This window comes from Orcinus orca, chromosome 17, assembly GCF_937001465.1.
Source record: "Orcinus orca chromosome 17, mOrcOrc1.1, whole genome shotgun sequence".
In the NCBI taxonomy this organism is placed as follows: Eukaryota; Metazoa; Chordata; class Mammalia; order Artiodactyla; family Delphinidae; genus Orcinus; species Orcinus orca.
Window position 1 is genome coordinate 45,324,551 of NC_064575.1, and position 26,048 is coordinate 45,350,598.

Below are 26,048 nucleotides of genomic sequence, written 5' to 3' on the forward strand. Positions count from 1 at the left end.
TTCAGGAAGATTACTCACTGGAGTATACCCTGTCCATTCCCACAGACATAGGCAAACATGGCTCTCAACCTTGAACCTTTTCTTTGGCTCTTACTAAGTTATGGGTTTCTCAAGGGAGAAGCTGCTAGTCATGTGTGAAGTTTGTTTTCCTTCATCAAAAGTGTCACTGCACCTGAGAGTGTATTACTTCTGCTGCATCCGCCTTAGAGCTCTGCTCAGCCCTCTTTGTTACTGAGGCATCAGCTTGGAGCATGACTCCGACACACAAACTCCCCACACCCAAACATACTCTCGGTGCATAGAATGCTTCTTGGAAAAAGCACCTCAGCCTGGCAGATGGACACATGTGTCCTGAGATGAATGAGCTATGCAGACCAAAGCTGTCATCAAAATTCCCCAAACTATAATACCAGTCGTTAATGTCTAAAACTACACGGAAATATGTGTGGCTGAAGCCCAGAAGAAATAAAAATCAATACACCTTCTTGTTAGGTTTCTTGGAACAGCAGTCCAGGAAGTAAAGAATTACAGTGTGGACCTAGATATATTTTTGCACATTCTTACAGATGCATGATATTAAAGACAGTTATTAAACAAAAGAAATATGCTTGAGGGCATTTTTTGAGGAATAAGGCTAAAGAACTTCCTGAACATTCAACAGATGCATGAAAGTACTGTTTACATACAGCCAGATCGCTGTATCCATACTGCAGTGCAGTGCAGTGCCGGCCTTGGTGACATACAGCTGAAGAGGAATTTACAGGCTGGTAGCAAAAGCATGTAATAAAACATGCAAATAAAGAGTGACAAAAGTTATAATAGAAAAAATAGAGGGCTGTGGCATTAGGGGGCCTACACTAACATAAAGGGTCTTTCTGAAAATAAGTGATGAGCTCCAAATAATTTTAACTTAAGCTTCCTGTGAGAGCTGCTTTTTGAAGTTTTGGTATGAATGGAAGGGTGTTAAAGTATCATCTCTCCATCTTTCTGTATCAGATAAAAGTCAGAGCCAAATGAGGCAAGCAGACAGAAAGGTGGAGATGCTGCCATTGCTTTGAGAGCTGCTACTGCCTGGAGGGAGCTGACAATAGAGAAATTATTAGTCCCAACCCTTAACCAGGGGACACTCAACGGTATCTTCTTTGCTCACATTTTCATGCAAACCCCACTCTACAGTATTAGCTTGCTCATCTGCCCAAAGGACTGGGATTTCAAGCCATTTTGGATAAGTACGTATGGAACTAGAAAGCGTTAACTCGTATATATTTCAATATCACTTTATCTTATATTAGTGGAATCAACATATTAAATTGTGCTATACTACATACAACAGTTATAATAGGGAAGTTATCCATTCCTTCTGGAAATTATTGCTGTTGCATGGACCCTATCAATTAAAAAGGAAAGCCAGGGGTTAAATTCATTGGCTATGAGAGGGTAAAGTTAACTCTGATTAGTAGAAATAAAATGACTTAATTTGAAAGTACACAGGTCAGTGAGACCTTATCAAAGAGACACAAACTAGGGAGAAACCACAGACGGAACTGTAGAAAATGTCTCATTCTTGTGACCATGAAATTAAGGGAAGTCAATGTCAGTTCAAGTGGAGGAGAAGCTCCAAAGAGCTCCAAAGAGGTGAACCCCTGCTCCGTTAAAGGTAGCCTCAGAAAGCAGCATGCTTCCTTCACCATACTGGTGAAATTATTATAATGAAAAAATTATAAACATCTAAAACAAATAGTAATTACAACCAGAGTAACATAATTTCTGGTTTTCTGCATCTTGAGGGAAGATCCAAGAAGGAACTTGAGAAGGAATTCTGTGATAAAAAAAATGAGATCAGCAAGGAAAAGAATTTGAGTTCCATATTCCAGAGCTCCTGGGCTAAGTCAGTATGGATAATAAATCATGTAGTTTCATGAGGTCTGGCCCACTCCCCTCCCGAACAGTATAGCTGCTAGGAAGGAACCTTGGAAGAATAGGAGGTGACAGAAAACTCATTTCCTGGTAACTTGTAAACTTTGCTTTAGGACGGGAGCAATCCTAGCACGGACTGCTGCTCAGCTGGTTCTCCCTCCCCCTGTTACTGTCAGCTGCTACTCCTACAAGGGCAGCTTGCTCTCACCAAGCACTTGCTATGCGTCAGACAGACATAGGTTTTATCATTTCCATTTTCAGATGAGGAAAGTGAGATTAAGTAACTCAACCAAAGCTACGAAAAGCACTAGGTGGAAGGGCAGTATTGAGACCCAAGCCTGCTGGCCATGAAGCCCATGTTCTCAAACTCTGGACTACAAACTATGAGACCTTCATGTCTTAAAAGACCTATACTGCTGACCTCCAAAGTATGGGGCAAGGCGATCCACTATTTTGAGAAAATGAAATATTAGAACTTCTTTAGAAAATATCAGAACATCTTTTTCTATTCATTTCCAGTCAAAAAATAAGAAATTGTTATGCCAATATTTAGTATACGGGTTGAGCCCAGTGCATGAGTCAGCTTGTTTGCTGGGCACTCAAATACAGCATGGAGTATTCTGGAGGAAGAAAGGGGTTCACCCACTTAGCGGTTCACATTGGAACCTTCCCCTGTTCTTTTATATCAATATATTGCAGCATGTTGCAGTTTACTGTACCTAGGTAGATACAGGTGATGTTTTAACAATGAATAAAAAGTAAATGCTTTTTTAAAAATTTGCTTAGGAGAGCATTTGGAAACTAGTTATTTGCAAATGTGTGTGTAGTTATATGTTTCTGTTGCAAAAGACATAATTTGTGTGTCTATCAATCACCTTTCTGATCACTTCAACACTCTCTGCCCCACCTCTCTCCTGTCCAGTCCCTGTGTGGTGCGTAGACTCTGGCGTCCTTCAAGCAGTTGACAGCACCCAACTGTTCGGGATGCTTCTTTCTTGCCTCCCACCCCAGGTTTTTTCCTGTTGACTTGGAGGGGTGAAAGGCCACAGGACCCAGCTGAGCACCCACACAAGCACAATCCAAAGTGAATTTTTGAACCCACACAAGTGCAATCCAAAGTGAATTTATGGAGGATGGGAGCAAGACAATACATTTTCGCCATTCCTTCCCCTGGAGGGACTGTCCTGAGAAGCAGTCATTTATATAGCCTTTGTGAAGACCATCTCTCAAAATCGAAAATCAGTCATGCTCTGTGGATAACTCAATAATGCGTCCTTGACAGGCTCTCCCTTTCCATGTCCCTCCCTCCTGCTCCCTAGGATTGTACAGTTCTAAATAAAACCCAAGTTCTGCTTTCTGGAAAACCCAGGCTAAGGCAGGATGTCCCCTCTAAAATCTCCCTTATCTGTACCAAGAAAAAAATGGAAACAAAATATTATAACCAGTTTCAATATCCGCAAAGTAATATATTAGTTGGCTTTAATCTCATTTGTTAAAATACAAAAATGCAACACCTTCCAAGGAGTATGCAAGAGCAGCTGATTAAATCAGGAATGATAGAAATTTTTTTGCAGAATTTAAACAATAACACTAAAAAAGCTTTTGTATAAAGGGTGGATGATTGACAAATGCATATCATAATTAAGGGCAGCTAATGATGTACCTCTTCCATAAGGACCCAAGTATATTTGTGGGGCATCTTTTTCAGCTAAGAACTTAGAAACAGATCTTTGTATAGCTGAATCACAAAGTGTAGGCCATGATTCAAACCAAAAATAATGAAGTATATTCAACCACATTTATGAAAACAAAAAATTTTTGTATTGTTAATAAAACTTTAAAATTAATTTTTAAATATTTCATCTTTAGCTTTTTATTTTCTATTTTATGGACATTTTATGATTCCTACACATACAATTTTAAATCAGTAAATAAACATATATTGGGATGAATCCTCAAAATTATTCGTTAATGGGATGTGTGTTCAGAAAATGTTTAGAGACCACTGACACAGATTGCCTGAACTTGATTCCTAATTCAGCCTCTTACAACTTGTGTGACCTGGGACAAATTACTTAATCTTTCTGAATTTGCCATTTGTAAACTGAGAATGATAATAATATTCACCTTGTAAAATTGCCATGAGGATTGTAGGTAAAAGGCTAAGAAATGCACCTGACACATAGCTAAGAACGCACAAATGTTTATTATTATTATTAACACGATGTTAATGCAAGCGCAATATCTTCTTTACTTGCCCGACAGAAAGACCACTAGCCAACACAGGCAAAGTATTGTATAACCAGGTGCTTTCAAAGGCTGGGGTAGGCGTTCCTGAAAGTAAAAATCCCCCTAGAAAAGGTAAAGAGCCTTTCAGAGAAGAAAGTCTTTAGGTTTAAAAGAGTTTTGAGATCTGGTCCAAGCCATTTACAGTCTGCCCTCCGTATCCACAGGTTCAGCATCTGAGGATTCAACGAAAGAAGGATCAAAAATTCTGAGAACACTTAAGAAAATCTGAGAAAATCGGACCGCGGTTGGGTGAGTCCGCAGATGCTGAACCTGCGGATAGGGAGGATGGACTTACTACACTGTTTTACATAAGAGACTTGAGCGTCTGCGGATTTGGGTGTCTGCGGGGAGTCCTGGAACCAGTCTCCCGTGGATACCGAGGCAAGACTGTATTTTACAAATAAGAAAACTGTGGATCAAAGGGGTGGATTCATTTTCCAGGTGAATGAATGGTAGAGCCACTTCTGTCTTAATTCTGCACACACAAAGGTCTTCACACAATAGATAAGGCTCTGGCTTTACTGCAGTCAAAAACGTCTACACCTGCACCTTTCCGTCCCTGAAGTCTGCCAATCACAGTGGTGAAAAAAATTATATTTGTAAAATGGGAATGATAATAATATTTACCTTGTAAAACATAACACAACTTAAGGATGACAGCTCTGAAGAATGACAGTGAACTTTCAAATATGGTACCAATTGCAGCCAAATGCAATCCAAGAAGCAGTTCTGTGAGTCGAACCAGAAACCATTTTCTCTCAAGACATTAAGTAGGCTATGGTAAGTTTACAACCCCTAACACTCCCTAACCCCCTTTCTGCCTTATTTTTCCACCATTGCAGTTATCAATATCTTAACGTGTTCTGTGTGTTGCTGATTTACCTTGTTTAGTGACTGTCTATTCATCGACAGTGAAAGCTCCAGAAAGGCAGGGGTTTTTGTCTGTTTCCCCTGTGCAAATATTTACCTAGTGAATGGATATGACCTTTTGAGTCATTCCTGCCACTTTGCCTGTTAACCCTTGGCGTCTATGAATACACAGTAGCACCGATTTCCTAAATTAAATTTCACAGAAGCCTCCTAGACACCTGACCACATAGAATTGGTTCTTCAAATAAATATCTGAGTTTCAATGATTTGATTAAAATGTACTATTACAGTACATGCGAGCTAAAGCCTACTAATTCTACTAATGGCAGATAAAATATCATTTCCTAAGGAAAATAATCTCTAACCCCTGAGACAAGGCACTTCTCATATTAATGACTTCCATTGTATACTTTACTTTGTGTCTTGTTGCATTTACCACAACTGTAATTAAATCACTATATATGTCACTTATTTGTTCAATGACTATCTTCTCTGCTAAACTGTAACTTCCATGAAAACAGGGACCATCATGTCCATCACTGTATTTCCAAGACCTAGCAGAACCTAGCAAATAGTAAATACTCAATAAGCACACACCAAATGAATGAACAAGCAGAAATTTAATAAGTATTCCATCTTGAACTGATTCTGGAAAAAAAAAAAAAAAGGATTTAACAGCACATGATATAAGCTATAAATTCGGTCCTTGAAGTCATTTAAGCAAACTCTAGAGAGCTGAGTAACTATTCCTTCAAATGAAGCCAGTTCCTAGTGTTTTTCATCTAAAGCTGATGATATACAGTTACTTCTAGGAAGATATTTTCAGTTATTTCTTTTATATTCCCCAAATCAATATTGCAGGCTCAATAAGGAAAACTTCAATCTCCCAGCAATTTTGCCTTTGACCCCAAGTGAATTGTACTGTCCAGGTTCCTGGTTTCGTTCCAAAATCTGTATCTGGTTTTAAGATAAATTTTCCCAAATAAGCCATAAACATGATTTTGATGACTGAAGAATATTTTCATTTTAGATGAATAAACCAGAGGTAATTCAGACTTTTAAAATTTGTGACATATGTAATTTGTGACCTATGTACCTACACATACTTGCTTTCATTTCCAAGTTTCCATCACTGTGAGCTCTTAGAGTGAAATAATATCCTTTTTTCTCTTGAGCGTTTTTCCTGGTTCCTAAGAGAATAAAATAGAAGCAAATTAAACCAAGTTTCTTTCATGTTAAAGAGATATATAAGAGCAAGTAAAACCCCCTACCCACACACATATAAACAATTCCCTGCCAAAATAATATTGTGTTCATCTTACAATATCCTTAGAGTTTAAGAATTCACAGAAGATTTAACATAATGACAGTCAGTACTTGGAACTAGACAGACTGGAAAGAAGGAACGATCCTGTTTAGTCCTGGCAATTCACAAATAAAATGCTAAAGGAAATAAGACATGAGTAATTAGAAGAGAAGTCCTAAAACAAAGAACTGGAAAATTAGAAAAAAGAAGAAGAAAGGGTAGTCTGTCATGCTATTATGCCTTAAAATAACTGTCAAATTCCTAACACTAGCAAGCCAAAGTATTTCTGTACACTATATAAAGTATGCCATTGTACATTAACATTATGCCTCTATAATCTTCTCAATATCAATGGCCCTCTCTCCAGAAGCCAAAATGTGAACACTTTGTGAATGTTTGTGAACAACCTCCTGAAGAAACCAGACATCCTAAGGACTATCCTATAATGAGGTGATAAAAGTGAGTAGTATTTTGACCCATAACGGAAGTAAGGCAGGATGGGGGAGTTTTTAATTGACTCTACTAGGCTTCAAGTTACATAGATATACTTCATGTACTCAAACACAAACAGTACATGATTGGGCACAGCCAGGTGTATGTTATCTGTTGCCACAATAGTAATGTGTAACAAACCAAAAAACCTCAGTGGCATTTAACAATAAATGTTTATTGCTCACATATCTGGAGTGGTTGACTAGATGGCTAGAAGCCTCTGCTTTTCTTGCCTGGGCTCACTCATATATCAGTGTTGGCTGGCTGTAAGCTAACCTAGAATAGCCTCAGCTGGGACATCTGGATCTTCAGCTCTGATCACATCTCTGATCCTTTCCTTGTGTCTCCAGAAGATAGTTGGGTATATTCTCATAAACAAGACAGAGGGGCAAGAGTATACATGCATTTTTCAAGCTTCTGATTGTATCATGTTTACTAAACTCCTATCAGCTAAAACAATAGGCCAATAAACATGGCCCAGGCCAGTATCAAAATAGGTATACACTAGAAAGTTACACAGCAAAGCACATGGGTATGCGGGCACAGGGGGTAAAGAATTGGAGCAAATTGGCAATCTATCACATCAGATTACCCAGTATTATTTTAGTACTATTCTAGGCACTGTAGGAGGTCCAAAATTGATATAGTGCCCCATATTTTAAAGATCTTAAAGTAATGTTTTTTTCAAAATGTGGGCCATGACCCCTTAGTGGGTCATTAAATCAACTTAGTGGATTATGATCAGCATTTTTAATGGGATGGAGTGTAATGCAATGGCGAATAGAATAGAATAGAATAGAATAGAATAGAATAGAATAGAATAGAATAGAATAGGATAGAAAGTATCAGAGTCTGCAACCCATAAGGTAAGTATTGTTTCATAAAACCTTTGACTGGAGTGTGTGCATGTACACACAAATGTTAGTTCCAATGAAAAATATATATCTTACTGTAGATTTCAGACAGAAATTTGAAAGTCACTGTTTTAAAGCATACTGAACCAAAGTAAAATTCTGATTTTGCATGTTCTTCATCTTTTATCTTTACTGCCATCAGTGGGAACCAATGAATGATGAACTCTCAGCAAAAGAGTAAAACCTAGATCTTCACTAAGCAGTGTCCCGTGAGCAAGAAGCCATTTGGTGGAGCGGGGAAAGTTTACCTTGCTGGTGTAAGTCATGGTCTCAGACCTCAAAGAAGCTTACATATTGCTATTAATAGCCCAATCTAATACATAGGAAAATATTCTACAACATCACTAAGTTGAACATGTTACAATCAGGTGATAATTGAATGATGAGTTTGAAAAAAATATTAAGATAAAATAACTCCCAAATACATAATGATAACCCTCCCAGGAGTTTTTGTTTTTGTTTTTTGTTTTTTTGGTGTTTTGTTTTGTTTTTTGTTGTGAGCTTCTACTTTGTACTTAGAACTTAAGAACAACACTGCAAAGTGGATATTATGGTTATCATCTCTTAGCTATGTGCCTTGGAGTAAAACCAAGCAGGTCCCTTAGGGACCCTCTCTAGTATACAAGCCCTCACCCTTTGTCCCCCATCTCTTGAAATAAAAAGGCTCTGCTTCAAGCCTCCCCTGAGTCTCAGAAGGCTGGCTCAAGAGTTAACGATTAGGAAAATGTGAACATGTAGTAACAAAACTAGCTATTGGGCCAGAAACTGGTAACAATTTAAACAATATATCAGCCATATAGCAGAGTCACAGGACCTTTAGCTCCTCCTTGAAGCACGTAGATAATAATGTCTAATGCACATTCCTAAGTTGTTTTTATAGAAACCAGACTCCTACCAGCTAGCAACTGCTGATCACAGCATGTAGTCTCCAAGCCAGTTGGGACCAGAAGGCTGATGATGTTGATTTCTGAAACATCACCCTGTTACCTTACCACTAACCAATCAGAAGAAAGTCCATAGGTTGATCAGACACCCTGTAACCCCCACCCCTAATGTTGCCTTTAAAAACACTTTCCTGAAAGCCATAGGGAGTTCTGGTCCTTTGAGCACTAGCTGCCCATTTTCCTTGCTTGACACCTGCAGTAAACACTGTACTTTCCTTCATCACAGCCAGTGTCAGTAGATTGGCTTTGCTGTGTGTCAGGCAAGCAGACCCAAATTCCAGTTTGGTTACAGGAGCATATTATTTAATCTCTCAAATCCCCATTTCCTTATCCGTAAAAATGGTACCATAATATCCACTTCATAGAATTCCTAAGTGCTTGGCACCAAGTAGGATCTCAAAGCAAAAACTAGTTTGCCCTTTATTTATCTTCGTAACTCTCATGGCACCTAGCAGGATACCTAGCACATAGTAGGTGCTCAGCTAGTCAGTTTATAAAAAATGGATTATACTCTCTAGAGCCAGGAATATTTCCTTTGGACCACCTGGCCCTTCCGTCAAAAAAAGTTCTCATGTAAAGGCAGCAATTCTCAATAGAAAATTTATCTCCCTGTCTCAAGACTGAGAACAATTGATTACTCAGCCACCTTGGAAAGTTCTTACCTCTTTTACCACCACGGATATTATATGAGATTATCTCCTTCCTTCTTCTTGCTTCCTCAGAAAATGAGGTGTTATGACTTTTCTTAAGCTGGGGCTCTGTGGTTCTTCGTTGTCATTTGAGATTAAACCTTAAGTAGGTCACTTCCTATATTCCATAGGTGGTTCTGAAACAGTTCTTAATGAACAAGAGTCGTATTCCACTTATTTCGGATATTGTGTTCCCCCTCTTCTTGTGCATGCTTTCTGTCTCTGTGTGGAAATATGTTTATGGAATTTTTTGTTTCACTGACTGTCTTTTTTGCAGGGTAATAGCACAATTTTGAAAGGTTAAATGTCTTTAAGAACTCAAACTTAGCATTGAATAATAAATAAAAATTTTTTATGGCTGTTCAATAGAACCTATAAAGAACTAAATATATTTTTAAAAAGATAAGAGGTAAGGTAAGCCTCTTTACTCTTTTTAAAATACGAACTTAACTAGTTAATATATCATTTTCCTTACATAGTCTTTAAATCTCTTTGCAGTATCACACTCTTCCAGATTCCTTTAAGAATATAATCATTCTCTTTAAAAAACATCTGATCCTGATTTTATCTATTCCAAATCAAATAACCACATATGTGAAGAGAAGTGTTTCCTTTGGATACAGGATTCATAATAACTCACATCAGCTGGGTCCAAAATAAGGCAATCATTTAAGAAGTAAGTATGTATTTCTAAGAATTTTAGCAGCCAAATGAATACTAGAGATGGGACTTCTTCTCACACAATATGGTTCTGTTCACTAATAAGACAGACCAAGCTTGCCTTAGATACATATATTACACCATCAAATTCATCTATATGTATGAAATACATTGTCCCACTTGATATTATTTGCATTGCACATATTTGTTTTATCCTTTAAAGGACATACTATTTCAAGAGACCTGAATGCAAGAATGGGAAATGATTCTTCCCCATGGAATGTGTGGAAGACCTGGGCTAGAAGATCTCAGATTCTAGAGAAAGTTATGCAATTGAAAAGGCCAGCATTTAATCAAAATAATTTGCAATCACAACTAATTTCAGTAGAACCTTAACATTAGCAAATATAACATTTATGGTTTTGAGCACTTCAAAGTGATGCTAAAATTCCAAAGCATGTCATCATTTGTAATGTTGTTCGTATGTTAATTTGAACTGCATGCATTGTAATACGGCCTTACCTAAAGCAAAAATAGGAGAGAAGGGTGTGAGGAATCAGGTAGCAGAGAGAAGAGCATGAGGAACATGAGGGCACTGAGCTTGGCTTTGTTGTTCTCTTATCACTGAATGTGAACAGATCATTTAATTTTGAGTTATACTTTATTACATTTTACAAGGGAACTCATTTTCTAGGGGAGTAATAATGAGGTTATACCCCTTGAGAATGTCAACAATCTAGTCCACTGCAAAATATCAACCTGAGAATCTTCCCTTACATTTCTCATCAAGAGACCCCATACTTGCAGTTAGCTGTACTTTCAACAGGTCAATTCAATACTCTGTTAGATTGACAGCTTCTGAGTGGTGCAGCATGAGATGACACCAGTGAATTCCATGATAATAAGCCCACTCTCCCGTTTCCTTCATTGTACAAATGCTATGGATCAGGTAAGCCTGGATCCAGATAGTGGTGCTGGCTGAAGTTTTGTGGGCAGGAAAAGTAAACGCATTTAGAATAGGTATTTATTCCTATTAGAGCAAATCATTGGCACTTCCAGGATGAAAGGAGCCCAATGTAGTCAACTTGTCACCAAGTAGCTAGTTGGCCTCAGCTGCTTGTGAGGAATAGTGTTCTGTCAGGGCTCAGCCTTGAGACCTGTTGCTGGCAGGTTGGACACTCGGAGCTGGCAATAGCAATATTTGCCTTCATAAGTAGGAATCTATGCTGTTAAACCCATAAGTACCTTTCACCTCTGCCTCTATGGCCTCTTCATTCATATGCTTAGTGTGTAGTTCTGAAATGGGAAAGACATAGTCTGGCTAATGTCAACTGCCTGACTTGCATTGTCTACTAGATCATTTTAGTGTCATTGAATAGTATATACTTTCTAGTAAGCACAAATTAATAAGTGATAACAAAAATCACACTTCATGCCAACTTCCATATGTCCATCCACCTGCCTCTACCCCAGACTTTATCTCTGATCTTTCAGTCTTTTTTTCCTTCCAGGCCCTTGACCAAACCCTCCAGGACATTCAACATGGCCCAGATAAATTGTAAGAAGTACAATACAGTAAGAAGCAGGGTGACCAGGTACACTGCTCAAAGCTCTACCATGGGAAGACTTTTTCCTTCAACGTTAGCTTTCAAGGCCACCCTGCTTGCAGCTGTATTGCATCTGCCATCCATTTTTGGCTTACAACCATGTACCAAGTCAACCCATCCATAAACCAACCTCAGGTTTATCCTCTTCCTTCAACTTGTTGTATGCACCTCCCTCCCCATCTCAACCTCCTGCCAGGTATGAGCTGAGCCATAGGTGCTGGCGTACCATTGTGGGTGATATGGGCACGGCAGGTATCTCGACTATTCATGCCGTCTGGTCCTCAGTCTGGGTGTACTCAACTTTGTGACTTGTGTCCAACAGAACCCAACTCATAATAAGCAGCTCCTGATGCATGGTCACTTAGGTCTGTTGGAGTATATGACCCAAATGACAGAGCTGCTTCCACCACAGACTGAAACTGCTGCAGAGCCTTTTCCTGTTCCAAGCCTCTCTCAAAACTGACAGCCTTTGGGGTCACATGATATATGAGCTGGAGCAGTATTCCTACATGTAGAATGTGTTCTTCCAGGACCTGAATAAGCCTAGTAGGGATTGTGCTGACCTCTTTGTGATAATGGATGAAGGTTGAGGCAAGTTGTCTTATATTTTGGAGATGTCCCAGCATGCTCCTAGGACCACTAGACCCCTGAAAACTTTGCCCAAGTGGTAGGTCCTAAAGTCTTTGTAGAATTTATCTTCCACCTTGTAGACTGAGGACCAAAGTCTCCAGCGCGCTAACTCTTGCACATCCTGCCTGAGCAGCATGCTATCCACAATGTGATAAATCAGCTGATGTTCTACATTATGTCCCAGCAATCTAGATATTTTCAGACTGTATTATGGTAGAGGTCCAAGACTTAACATAGTCCTAGAGCAAAACTATAAATGTATATTTTTTTCCCTCCTTGTGAATGCAAACCTTTTCTAACCTCTTCCCTGATAGGGAAAGAAAAGAGTCCCATTACCAAATCAACAGCTGCAGATTGTGTAACAAGGCCATGTTAATCTACTCTAGCAAACCAGATCCCCTCTACCACAATCTCTGCAATCGAGGCTGCTACTTGATTGAGTCTACAGCGGTATACGGTCATTCTCCAAGATGCATCCAGTTTCTGCAGGGGCCAGACTGGTAAATTAAATAGTGACATGATGGGGATCATCCTTAAGATCCTTAAGATCCCGGCACTAATCTTCACTCCCTCTTATAATATGATATTACCTTTTGTTTAGTATCTTGGCTAGGCAGTTTCAAAGACTTCCTCTTTGCCCCCCATGCTACCATAACTCTTACCCCACAGGCTAAGGATAAAATTGCAAATTCTTCAATTCCCATTTTATATTCAGGAACTGAGGAAAAGACCACCTAGTGAGTTCACAGACCCAGTGTATCCATGGCAAGCTGGACTTTGGCCAGGATTCCATTTATTACATGCTCTTCCTATATCACAAATCTAACAGTGGGACCATAATGATGCTTCAGGTCTCCAAGTATCAATGTAAGATCTTATGTCTAACAATCGCTGAAATGTCCTAATATTCCCCTTTCCCCATTGTACAATCACTCAGATAAATAGCCATAGGTCCCACTGTGGAGGGACTGGAGGAATCATTACCATGTATACTTGCCATGGTGATACCACATCCTTCCCACTGGAACCCAGCCACGTCTTCAGGCACTGGGTTCTGGGTCTGAAAACTGGCTCAGGTCTGAAAACTGCAAAAGGGATTGTGACTTTCTATTGGTGTGACCACTCTCAGTTTCCTGCTCTTTTATGATTGTTTTCTTTGATTAAATATATGTATTGAGCAATACCATCTTTGACTCTTCTTCTATTTTACCCCTAACAATGTTATTTATATTCTGTTAACTATCTTTCTGCAATTCTCTGTAGGTTAAGCCTCCTTGGCTGCCACTCAATCCTGGCAGTTGTCCCAAAAATTGCAACCCCGGGCTTCTGGCAGTTAAATGTAGCCACCTGGCCTCTACAACTTCGGAGGTCTGTAATCCTCATTAGTATCAATGAGCCAAGCTCTGTGACAGCCTCTCCTACCATCAGCTTTTGTCTGCAGAAGAAAGCCATGTGGAAATAGACAAAGACCACCTGAATGATAAGAAACAGAGGCTGTTTATTCAGAGCTCTCTACAGCAAAGGAGTCAGCCACCATCACTCATGTTTGATGGAGACTCAAAGGCAGGCAAGGGGAGTGGAAAAGCTTCACAGTGAAAATTAAGGGAAGATTTTAGGTATGTTCTGATTGCAGGGTAGTTTGCACGAGGAAGCTGGAGGCAGGCTAACTAGGAGGGCATCTTATGAGGTTGTTTTCGGGAGCAAATTTGGCTTTCAGTGGTTGGTCCTGAGTTGGAATCAAGAAAAAATAACGAAGCTGCCGATTATTGGCTAAGTCCTGACTCTGGGCTAATTGCAGCAGAGGTTGTGGTTGTGAATATTTGTATATTTAGTCCCTCAGCCACCACTGAACCACCTGGTGATGTTGGTATCTCTCTATTCTGGGCTTGGTGTAATTCCTGGCCTTTTCTGTGAAATATACTTCTCAGCTGTGTTTTCTGGCCTTGCATAATTTATCTAGTCCAGAAGACCTACCTCCCTTCTTCCGTCATTTGTCACAGTAATGCAGACTTTTCAACCATGGGCCATTGTTTTCAGCGGGCTTTTGGGGTCTTTGTCAGGGTATTGAATCCTGCATTTTGCCAAAATGTCCCCAAGTTCACAAACTCACTCTTATCCAGTCTTATGTCCCAGACCTCTTGATCAAGCAACCACAAATCCAGTCCCTTGGGAGCTGCCCAGCTCCTACCAGTTAATGCTGGCTAATTCTTACAGTTCCCTTTCCTCTCTTATCAGGCCCAGCATGTCCCTAGTTGGGTTTTGCTACAACTTAACCCTAGTTATCAACCCAGTGGTCATGAGAAGAGGTAAGGGGAGATCCTGAGAGGGGGGCCTACTGCCTTGCTAAAAAGACATCACAGTGTGTTCCCACCAGGGGAGAATGCTATCTCTTAATAGGAAGGAGTGGGCCACCTCCGCAACTCTGAGGGCTCAATGGAATATGGAGAGCCCAAATCTTTGAGGGTGTCATTACAGATGTCCTCATCTGATGTGTCAGGGTCCCAGATTTGCCCAACCAGAATCCTGGTCTTGGCATAATAGAACTTTCATTTATATTCAATCGTCTTAGTAGCTTGGCAACACTATTAAATCCTGAGTTTAGTCTTCAGCTTGTTCTGCTCCCTCACTGCAGGCAATAAGGGACTCTGCAAACCACAGGCTTTCTGGCAATATTAAATTGTTTCTTAACTGCCCTCAACTTTTCATTGTGCCTCTATAGGTCATCAGTGCAACTTAGTAACAACCAGGCAATTCTGCTAGTTTTAGCAATTGGACTGCCATTTTGTGCCAGAGCATCTGTGCCCCAAGTCTCATTGGATCCAATCCCCAAAACACATCTTACCTCCTGCTTTCCTGCACCACTCCTGCAAACAACAGTGTCAGCTGGATCTTCTGGGAAGCAGACACCCAGATGGAGGTAAGAGTGCAAGAAGCATATGGGATAAGTGTATGTGATAAAGGGGGATGGAAGAAAATTGGGCATGAAGGGCTAACTATGATGCAAACCTGACAAAGTCTCAGTCAACCCAGTTAGTAGCTCCAAGGGTAAGGAATGTCCCCCATTGGGCAGATATGGTCAGTCATTGGCCTAGGGCTGTCCGGGAAGCTGAGGTGACTCTGAAGTTGCTAAGAGCTGGAGAATTGTCAGTTTACTGTCTTTCTTGCAGCTGCACAGCAAGTTCTCTCTTGAGGGTCATCCAAGCAGACCTCCATGCTGCTACATCATCCAAGTGCCAACTTTTATATTTCCTTTCTTTTTCTTGACCTTGTTGACTACAACTTCCAGACAAATGTTAGTTAGTGGCAAATAGCTTTCTCTGACTTTTTTAATTTGATGGTAAAACCTCAAGAGTGTCCCCTATAAGCATCATTTGGCTATTGGTTTTGGAGATTCTTTATCATGTTAAGGAAGGGTCATCTATTTATAGCATAATTAAGTCTAGTTATTAGGAAGGAGTGAAAATACATGCTCAGCATCTGCTAAGATTTTCTCTTTTTGAGCTGTTGATGTAATAATATTAGAGTTCTTAGCTGTCTGGTTCTTGGTTCTTGTCTTTTAGTTTCCTTGATTTTACCCTTTTACCCTGAGCATTCTCTAAGAAACTTCTCTCTCTCTGGTCCTTTCCCTAGTCAGGTTACCCTTCTCTAGCCCACAGCACACAGATCTCTGTAGCTACCTGCTTGGTCATGCTCCTGTGACTAAAGGAACTCAGTAATTGAGGCTCTTTCTTTATTTTTTAAAACTCTTACACTTATCCCATAATTTAAGAGCCCTAGAACGATCTCTAGCTCAAATCCAGTGTCCCTATTGATTCAAATAATGCCTTAATGTCAAAATATGCAGCAGAGAGTTTTCCTACCACAAATTCTATTCTACATTGTAGGTGCCAATCCATGCAAAATTATTGACTTAATCACTTACAGTATAATTTATATAAAATAGACCAAAAGAATAGTCTGCTCTTAGAGGAAATAAGGACTGCCTTCTCTCTTTTCTTACCACCCAGGAATTTTCAGAATATCCTTTCAAAAATCAGCACCACCTTGCTCTTCCACACTGCATGTCTGGATGTCTCAATATAATATCCTATAGGAAGAGCACAAATGCTTAGAGATAGCTTTTCTATTATGTACTATTACTACATTCTAATCTATTATGCACTATTACTACATTCTATTTCTTCTATTAGAGAAAATGGTTAAAATTTGAGACTTGTGGCATTTATTACTCTATTGTCAGCCATTTTTTGGGTCAGGTTGCATGATCTTGATATTGTTCCTGGGTTTTTAATGGTCCTTCAGAGCCTTTACTGTAATATCAAAAAGGGTGGATCAAAATGGATGGGAAATGGGCTCCTGACAGAGCAGATTCAGCTCCAAACAGCACAAATGTCCTAGCCTGCCTGCTCTTTAATTTTTACCCAAACCATTTGATACATTTTTTGATAACTTGGATACATGACCTCCTGTCATAGCCTCTTCCTTTATGCTGCTAACATAATCCTATTATCATTCTGAGAATGGCTTCAAGGAGCCACTAAGCTTTTGGGGCAATTACTAACATGAGGAACAGCTCAATATCAATTAGACCAACACTAGGATTGCTGCTTTTCACAAACACTCTTCAGCATTTTGATAGCAAATACAGAGCAACTCTATAAAAAGGTTAACTCATTTCATTATTTAATGGAGAATTTTGCAATTAACTCAACCAAACAGAGTCACTGGAATACAGTCCCACACAAAATTAAATATTCTACAAGTTCTACTATGCCAGAGACAGAATACTATCAAAATTGGAGCCTAGCACCAAGGCCAGACTGACGAGGATGCTGGTGATAGAACTATGCAGAAAACAATGTCATTGATCCACCCAGACCACTTCAGACCCTTCCCACCATTTTTGAATGTCCCTTCACTAGATTCTGTGTGCTTTGGCTCCCAATGACCAGCACTCATGTGTGTTCTTCAGATGACAACCCTCATGGTACTGGAGTGGCTTTCCCTGCATGGGCAGAGAGCCAGGAGGGCCTGGCATTTATACCTCAGCTCACAGCCCCACCACAGGGAGTCATTGTCAATCAATCTGAATAGTGGGTGCAAGGGTACAAAAGCCCAACTCTTCTGCCTCAGGTAGGAAAATTCTGAGGTATAAGGTATATCCCAGAGTTCTTTTGCGGATCAGGCAAAGCTACCCATATTAGTCAGAATTCTCCAGAGAAACAGAACCAATAGGATAGCTAGCTAGCTAGCTAGCTAGCTAGATAGCTAGATAGATAGCTAGATAGCTATATAGCTAGATAGATGATAGATAGAAAATGATAATTTGGATCATTTGATTATGAAGGCTGAGAAGCCCCACAATCTGCCATCTACAAGTTGGAAACCCAGGAAATCCAGTGGTGTAATTCAGTCTGGGTCTGAAGGCCTGCCTGAGAACCAGGGGAAATGGTGGTATAAATCCCAGTCTCAGGGCAGAACAGATGAGAGGAGATGTCCCAGCTCAAGCAGTGAGGCAGGGAAAAAGGAATGAATTCCTCCTCTTTCTGCCTTTTGTTCTATTCAGGCCCTCAGTGGATTGGATGATGCCCAAGTTGCATGATCTTGGGGAGGGGAAATTCTTTACTGAGTCCACCGATTCAAATGCTAACCTCATCCAGAAACAACCTCACAAGTACACCCAGAAATAATGCTTAATCTGGACCCACTGTGGCCAGTCAAGTTGCCACATAAAGTTAACCATCACGCCACCTCCATCACCTCCAAAGGACTCTACCTGAGATCCCAGCCTTGCTTGGCTTCCTTCCCTGCCCTGCCCTGCTTCTCCTTCTCCCTTCTTCCAGGGACACCTTCTTAACAAAGCACTTACACACAGACCCTCATGTACAATCTGCTTCAAGAAAACCTGACTTAAGATAAACTGTTAATAGTTTTCCACTGAGAGCCATTTGGCCCCGGGAAGTGGGAGACTGAGCTCACAAAAAAAGGTCATATAGCACCAGCTGTGGGGTGAAGGAGAAGTTGGGAACCCAACTGAGTCTGATGTCTCTGATCAAAAGCCAAGAGGAGAGAGTTCATATTGGAGAGGAAAGTGAACCTCACCTTCTGGGTTGAAAGAATTTATACATTTAATTATCTTATTTTAAAAGGCCCATGATCTCAAAATAAGCACTGTAAAAAGCCTTCCAGCTGGCTGACTAAACACGTGTATTCACATCTCCTCTGTCACAGTTTGGGCTCTCTGGGAAGCAGACTTGGATTTCGAGGTTAGCATGAACAAGGTTTATTAAGGAATACTCTTGGGGTCAACATCTGTGGAAGAGAAGGGAAGAATAAAATAGAGGGAGAAGCTGGGCTGGGTGAATTCTCAATGTAGACCTCTGCTGACCCCACAGGAAGCTCTGAGGCTGGGTGGTCTTCTGAATTGTAGCAAGTTGGCTGAAAATGTTGAGCCTTGAGTTGATGAGTCATTGGCTGAAGGCTCTCCCAGGAAAGGCGCCAGCCTTGGTCAGCTGGAGGTATAAGCCCTTCAGTCCTGAATGGGATCTTGACAGCACACACAGCATCCTCTACATCCTTCCTCACAAAATCCTATTGAAATAACAGGCAAAATTTAAAAATGGACTTATAATGAAATCAAATGAATCTGGAATATCAGGAGAGGTATCTCTAGCAAAACTGAACAAGGAAAACTTTCTGGAATAAATTGGTGAGAAAGGATTGCTAAAATTGCCCAATAAAATGAAGAGACTGAAGTGATTTTCAGGTGTCAGAGAAATATCCCAAACAAGTCCCAAAATATCTCGGGCAGAGCCCTAAATAACCTGAACATTAGAAGCAGCAATGGGTGAGTGAGAATGCATGCCACAGGCATCGAGCTAGGTAATTAACTGCAGAGTGAAACAATTGAGCCAGCCCTGCACTTTCCAAGAAGCCAGGGAAATCAAGTGCAGAGAGTAGTTCCAAAAAATGAATGGGGGCCAGGAAGTAGGGGAGAGCAGTGAGTAATAAACTGAGTTAAATGCTGCTGGAGATTAAATAAGGTCTAAAACTTCAGCACCCCACTTTACAGGTAAGGGAAATGGAAAAAAAAAAAAAGATTCAATGACTTGGCTGAAGTTCACACAGCCTCTTTTGTTTCTTTCTTTTTTTTTAATTTCATTGAAGTATAGTTGATTTACAATGTTGTGTCAATTTCTTCTGTACAGCAAAGTAACTCAGTTATACCTATATATTCTTTCTCATATTCTTTTCCATTATGGTTTGTCACAGGATATTGAATATAGTTCCCTGTACTATACACTAGGACCTTGTTGTTTATCCCCTCTATATATACTAGTTTGCCTCTGTTAATCCTGAACTACAATTCCTTCCCTCCCCTACCCACCCCGCCTTGGCAACCACAAGTCTGTTCTCTACATCTGTGAGTCTGTTTTTGTTTTGTAGGTGTGCTGATACAAATCAGCTTCTTTTTTTAAAATACAACTTTATTGAAATATATTTTACATTTTATAAAATTCATTCGTTTCATGTGTACAATTAAAAGACTTTTAGCAACTTTACCAAATGGTTGCTACCATTACCATAAATTAATCTAAGAAAACGTTTATCCCCATTAGATCCCTCATGTTCATTTACAGTTAATCCATCCCACCCCTAGCTTCAAGCAACCACTAAACTACTTTCTTTTTATATTAACTTACATTTTCTGGGCATTTTGTAGAAATGGAATCAAGCAATATGTAGTTGTTTGTGTTTGGCTTCCATCACTTAGCACAATGTGTTTGTGGTTCAGCCATGAAGTAGCAAGCAGGTGTCAGTAGTTTCTTCCTTTTTATTGCTGAGTAGTATTCAATGGAGCATCTTCCAATTTTGTCTATCTCTTCATTAGTTGATGGACATTTAGGCTGTTCCCAGTTTGGGCTATTATGAATAATGCTGCTGTGAACATTCATGAGTCACACAGCTTCTAATTGCATTACTGGAATACAAACCTAGACCGTAAGAAGAAAGTTCACATTCCATCTTATGCTGCTTGGAGTGAAACAGCTTCCTCTGATTTATTTTCACAAAGATGTCTTCCTGTTTCAGTCACTGGGCCATGGAGATTGTGCCACGTTCAAACTCACCGCTGGCAGATCCACACCACTAGCCCTCCATCCACAACAGGACATGAATGAATGCCAGGGTGGTGCCACTTAGGTTTCAAACTAAAATCCCCAGAGGCAAGATAAATGGAATTGATGTAGGTAAAGTCCATAGACTAATACCTGAACCATGTGTAGTATTTGTTATTATGATTAGTATCCATAAAGTTATGGCTGACTTAACTTTTATTTTTTGAGATAGTAGCAAATTATTTAATTTTGCTTAGGTAAGAAAGCTGTTTCTTATTTATGAAATTATAACAGTTAATAACTATAAATCATACTAAGTATGAAATCTGTGCATTACCATTTTAACCTGCTATAAAAATGTTAATAATAAAATGTGGTTATAACTATAGACTGGTGAAGAATAAAACTGCTCAGCACCCTTCTTCTGAACCCTGCTCTCCTCCTGAATCCTCTGTATCAATCGTTGGCATTCCCATCCACCCAGCCACCAAGATAGAAGCCAGAGAGATGTCCTATAGCTTCTCCATCTCTCTCATTTCTTCTATCCACCCAATTAGTCATCAGGTCTCCCCTCTCTTCCCTCCTTCCCACCCTACTGCACCTGCCATGTCCTGCAAAGGTCCAAACTCATCATTTGGCATCGTCTACATTGTAGACTCTAAAAGATTTTCCATGATCTGGCCCCACCTCACCTCTCCAGGCTCATCTCCCACCCCTCCTTGCCTTGATGTTTCAGAAACACCAAAGCACTTGTAATTCCTCACACACACTTGTTCTCACAAATTATTCTTTCTGCCTAGAATCTCCAACAGTACCTCAATCTGCTTTTTCAGGTCCATAATTTAATGTTAAACTCAAGAACCACTAGGCCCAAAATACCTTTCTTGACCCCCAAAACCTGGATCAAATCCCTCTTCTCTGACTCCTCAGTCCCCAGGCATGCCTCATCCTTGCATTGATCACTTTCTAGTGTAATGACCTCTTCATGGGAAGTTCCAGAGTAAGACAATTCCCAGTTCAAATCTGGCTCTGACACTGACTAGCTCTGTCACTTACAAGCTTGCGATCTTGAGCAAGCCCGTTACAGTCTCAGTTTTCTAACCTGAAAAATGGGGTTATTTCATCAGTGCATATTGATTCAGTAGATCCTTGGACAGATGAGTGAGTGGAGAGAAGAATGGGGGTGCCAACCAACTACTCTTTCATTGATACAGGGAGGTATCCGAGGGTTTCAGGATTATTTACTTGTTTCTTGGGCACATCACACTCATCTTTCTGTACCTACCTGAGCCGTCTTCGTACCTCCCTCACGCCCAGGCTGCAGGCATCCTAGGCAGCCTCTCCAAACTCTGGGCAGGAGTGGAGTGGTCTGCACCCCTTCATACAGCACTCAGCTCCATCCGTGCATGGTTTTCTGAATGTAAGAAACTCCTTAGAGAAATAATCTTAGTGTTTTGCTTTACTTTTCTTTATGGAACAAAAAAACAAGAAATATATATAATAGAGTTGGGGGAGGGAGAAACCTCTCTTTCCTCAGAGCTGAAAAGGACAAGTGACCATAAAATGAGAACATTCAACCCCCAGCTGAGAAATAAAAACAGAGAGAGGGCCATTAGGCCCAGAGTTGTCACCTGTGTCCCTCCCCTCTCTGGCTGCTCATGGGCAGGAGGGAGCTCAGAGGGAGCTAAATGGCTCTGCTCCCTGTGAGGAAGGGCCCTTCTGCTGCTGGCCGGCCTGGCCTGTTTTTCTTAGTCGCTGCTGTCTTCTCCTGACAGCAGCTCTGCAATGGGAAGGAAGGACACCCAAACTGTATTAATACCACATATCTATTCATTCCTTCCAAAGGTAAAAAAAAAAAAAAAAAGTAACAATTCCAAGAATTTCCCTTCCGATCTACATTCTTGGCAAACACATTTTTAATAAGAACGTAAATCCTGCTATGTACCAAACTTGTGTTTTCCTTTGACAGTCAGCCACCCGGCCCATTTCATACAAGGCATCAGACTCCATCTCCCAGTGTCTTGGGTTCGCTTGGTGAAGTCTAAGTGTAATATAAAATACTGCCTCTAAAAATATGTATACTGTAGTACAAAAATGGACAGATGTTTCCTAGTGAGTAATGAGCACCATTTTTCTCCAGTTTTCCTAACAGGCTAAAACTAAAAACAAACACACATCTATACATACACTAGACCCATCTCAATAATAAGAATGTAACTGACAGTCCAAAAATTTTAGAGGTCAAAAAACAGGCTTTTTTCTCCTTTTATTGTCTCTTTTTATTTAGACAACATCCAAATTCTTCCTCTAAGCCACTTAACACCATTACTAAAATTTCAAACTATTGTAGAATATATATCTACACATTTGCATGTACATATATATGTGTATGTATTCATATGTTTACATGTATATGTATGCATACACACACACAATGTTCTTAGGAAAAATCAGTTCATTGCATTAATTAACCTGTTCAAGACAGGTAAACTGAAGGGAAAGGGGCAAGCTGGGACATTTTGATCCTGCCTTACATTCTTACACCATGCTTGAAATGGGACCTCAGAGAAACACAGAGTGTTGGAACCAGAAGTTCCTTCAAGATCAAAGGGCAAACTCCTTTCACCACTGAGGAAACCAGGGCCCAGAAAAGAAAAGTGACTTCCAGACCACACAGCCAGATGGCAGAAGAGCTGTAAAAAACATACATAGATTCTAATAAGACAACTCCTGGGTGAAATGGTTATGAAATATGGGGTAGAGAGAGGTACCAGTCAGCCTCTCATCTGGAAGAAAGTTCCTTAAAACCTTCAAGACAGAAAGTTCCAAACTCAATAATCTTTGGACCTGATCATGGCGTAGGAAGTAAGTACCAGCACTAATGCTGGCAGGGGTCCATGAGCAGGGTGTGTGTGTGTGTGTGCGTGTGTGTGTGTGTGTGTGTGGTGTGTGCAGGCACAGCTGGGAAGGGGGACTTCTGCCCCATGAATGTGGTCATGAAGGGCATGCCTTGCCCCAGGTTCCTCCTATTCTCTTCTTACCCTCTTCCTCTGCTACCATTTTTCTTCTTTCTTCTCCTCTTATCCTACCAGGTACCTAAACTGCTCCTCTAGGCTCCCTGTCTGCACATGGTCAGTCTCAGTCCAGGGACTTCAGTGACTCCAACAACTAACTCATATCAACAGTTCAGTGATATAATTCGTGACACCATGGCCTAATGTTTAAAAGACCTCTTCAGTCTCAAAAAAAGGTTGGGGAGGGCAGGATCATGACATCATATGATATGATATTGTTCAGTTAATCAGCAATAATTTTTGAGAATCCACCATAGTGGAATGTCCTAATCAATTGTAGAAAACAACAGTGGCAAGAGGCCACAGTGGGCACTGGGCTTGCACTTGCTCCGAGGTGGAGGTGGCACTCTGGAGCTCACAGAGAGCTCTGAAGGGGCAGAGAGGAGAGGGAAAGGGAGAGAGGGGAGGGGAAGAGAGAGAATTCACTGACGAGCTCCTTTGCACAGGTGACAAAGTGGGTGCTTTATGCATGCAACCCCAATGTCAATCTGAAGAAAGACCAGGAGTAAAACAGCACAGATTCCTCCATCTCATAAAAGCATTACTTATTATACACATGAAATTAACAAAATCATTTAAATGTATTTGATGTTTAAAGAATTTCAGTCACAAAATTTCAATTTTTTTCTATTCTATTACATCATTTTTTTAAAGTGGATTAAATAGGTTGCAGTTCAAAGAAAGGTTAGATTCTGTCACTAGCCTACAAAAGTTTTCAGAGAAAAACGATGCTTCTCAAAACCAGTCACATCTAGACTATATATTTATTTGTCAAATCTGTGCATTGTGAATATATACTTCTACATTAATATTTCTGCACACAATATATTTTTCACAGAAATTGTCATGAGGTCATTAAATCCTACTTATGGCTTCCAGAAATGATACAGAGAGAGAGAGAGAGAAGATAGGGATAGATAGATAATCTTAGGTGTGAAGGAGAGGCAAAGGGGCAGATTTTTATTAAATGAAAGGTGAACTAAATGTTTTCATTTGAAAAAATATATAGATATTAGCCATGTAGTAAAACCCTTAGACTTCAGATCTAAATTACACTTACACATCTTTGTGATGGAAGAAATTTTCACATAGTGCGGTATGGGGAAATCGTTCTGGCTTATATAAGATTTGGCTTGAACATTACGCTAACTAGAACAGCCTGTCTTACGACTTGTCTAACATACATTATACATCTGCTTTAATCATTAAAGAGAGAATGCGTTTACCAGATTGTTTAGAATGTCCACTTTGAAAATAATGATAAATGTCCCCCTCCTCCTATGGCACCAATGCTAGTCCTCCTTCAAAGACGAGGTTTCCTTCTCAGACATCAGGGTCATGCGGACTCACTGTGTACATGCTAATCTGCCTCTTTTGAAACCTTGGAGGAATGTACCCCTGTCAGGTTTGATGTTTGTTCTTTGTTCTAACAAGTCACTCAGGCATCCAAAATGGAGCCAAGTGGCAACTGTGGATATGGTTTCAGACACATTCCTTCATCACCGAGAACTTGAATTTTCTGAACTGTATCAAACTCAAGGTCACTACCAGCCATTTTCAAAAAAATATCTGCTGGCAGATGCCACTGCAACCTTATAACTATGCAACCATTTTGGACCCCAATTAATCCTTGCTTAACAAGCACCCTCACTTCTTGCCAGCTCCAATTCTAATTCCTGACAAAGAACTTATGTAATTTTGTGCTTTTAGCCTATACAAGCCTCCTCCATTTTGTAGTCTAGTGGAACGCAATTCAAGCGCTTCTTGAATCTGTCTCCCAGGCTATAGTTCTCAGTTTGATTTGAATAAAATTATTTTCTATTCCCATTATAAATTGTTTATTAATTATTTCCATGGATATTTGTAATAAGAACTTGATAAGCAAAGGTACTGTTCTCTTAAAGTTCTGTAATCCTAAGAAATAATTCCAAATAAATTTTAAATAATGGAGATTTCATTTTTCTACTTTATACTGAAGAGGAGAAAGGGGAAGAAGGTTAACATTTATTGACAGCTACCTGATACCTAGTGTTAGATACTTTAGAACCATTATTTACTTTCTTTTAAAGAGGTTCCTATTGAAATCAAAATTATGATCATTTGTAATATCTCCATATCAGTTTTCAAATTATAGCAAACATTGGAATTAGAAACTAATTTTAATGATTATAAATATTGCAAAATAAAAATATATTTTGTTCACAAACCTAGTGCCATTTATATCACTAAAAAGCACCAGAATATTTGAAGATTTTGATAAACATATCAAATTACAGGCAATCCATTGCAACAATAAATTAACTGCACCAAAAACAAGGACTGAATTTTCTTCCTGGTGAAGGGGAGGAAACTGACTTCTTTTTTCTCTTTCTATTAGTTTTTTGAAGTAATAAAAGCCTATTAATATATAGTGACACATTTCGATGTGAAAAATGCAGGCTGTGCAAAGCTTGTGGCTCTCACTGAACTAACAATAGACCCACATTGCACAGATGGGAGTTCCCTTCCTTATTCACCTCATAAATGTTAGGAGTAGCAC

At 39.9% G+C, this 26,048-nt stretch overlaps 1 long non-coding RNA gene across 4 annotated transcripts; it reads right to left on the bottom strand.

Moving 5' to 3' along the window:
- Nucleotides 1-13,344: 13,344 nt before the first annotated feature.
- Nucleotides 13,345-25,468, bottom strand: LOC117203505 (uncharacterized). 4 transcript variants are annotated; one of them, XR_007472490.1, is made up of 3 exons: nt 20,022-24,967; nt 16,319-18,909; nt 13,345-13,403 (listed from the first exon to the last, which is right to left on the bottom strand). It is a non-coding gene; the product is annotated as an uncharacterized LOC117203505 (long non-coding RNA). The 4 variants fall into 4 exon arrangements; XR_004486291.2 differs by lacking the exon at nt 13,345-13,403 and having other exon boundaries at nt 16,981-18,909; nt 20,022-22,215; nt 24,736-24,969; XR_004486290.2 differs by lacking the exon at nt 13,345-13,403 and having other exon boundaries at nt 16,981-18,909; nt 20,022-20,312; nt 21,721-24,955.
- Nucleotides 25,469-26,048: the final 580 nt, after the last annotated feature.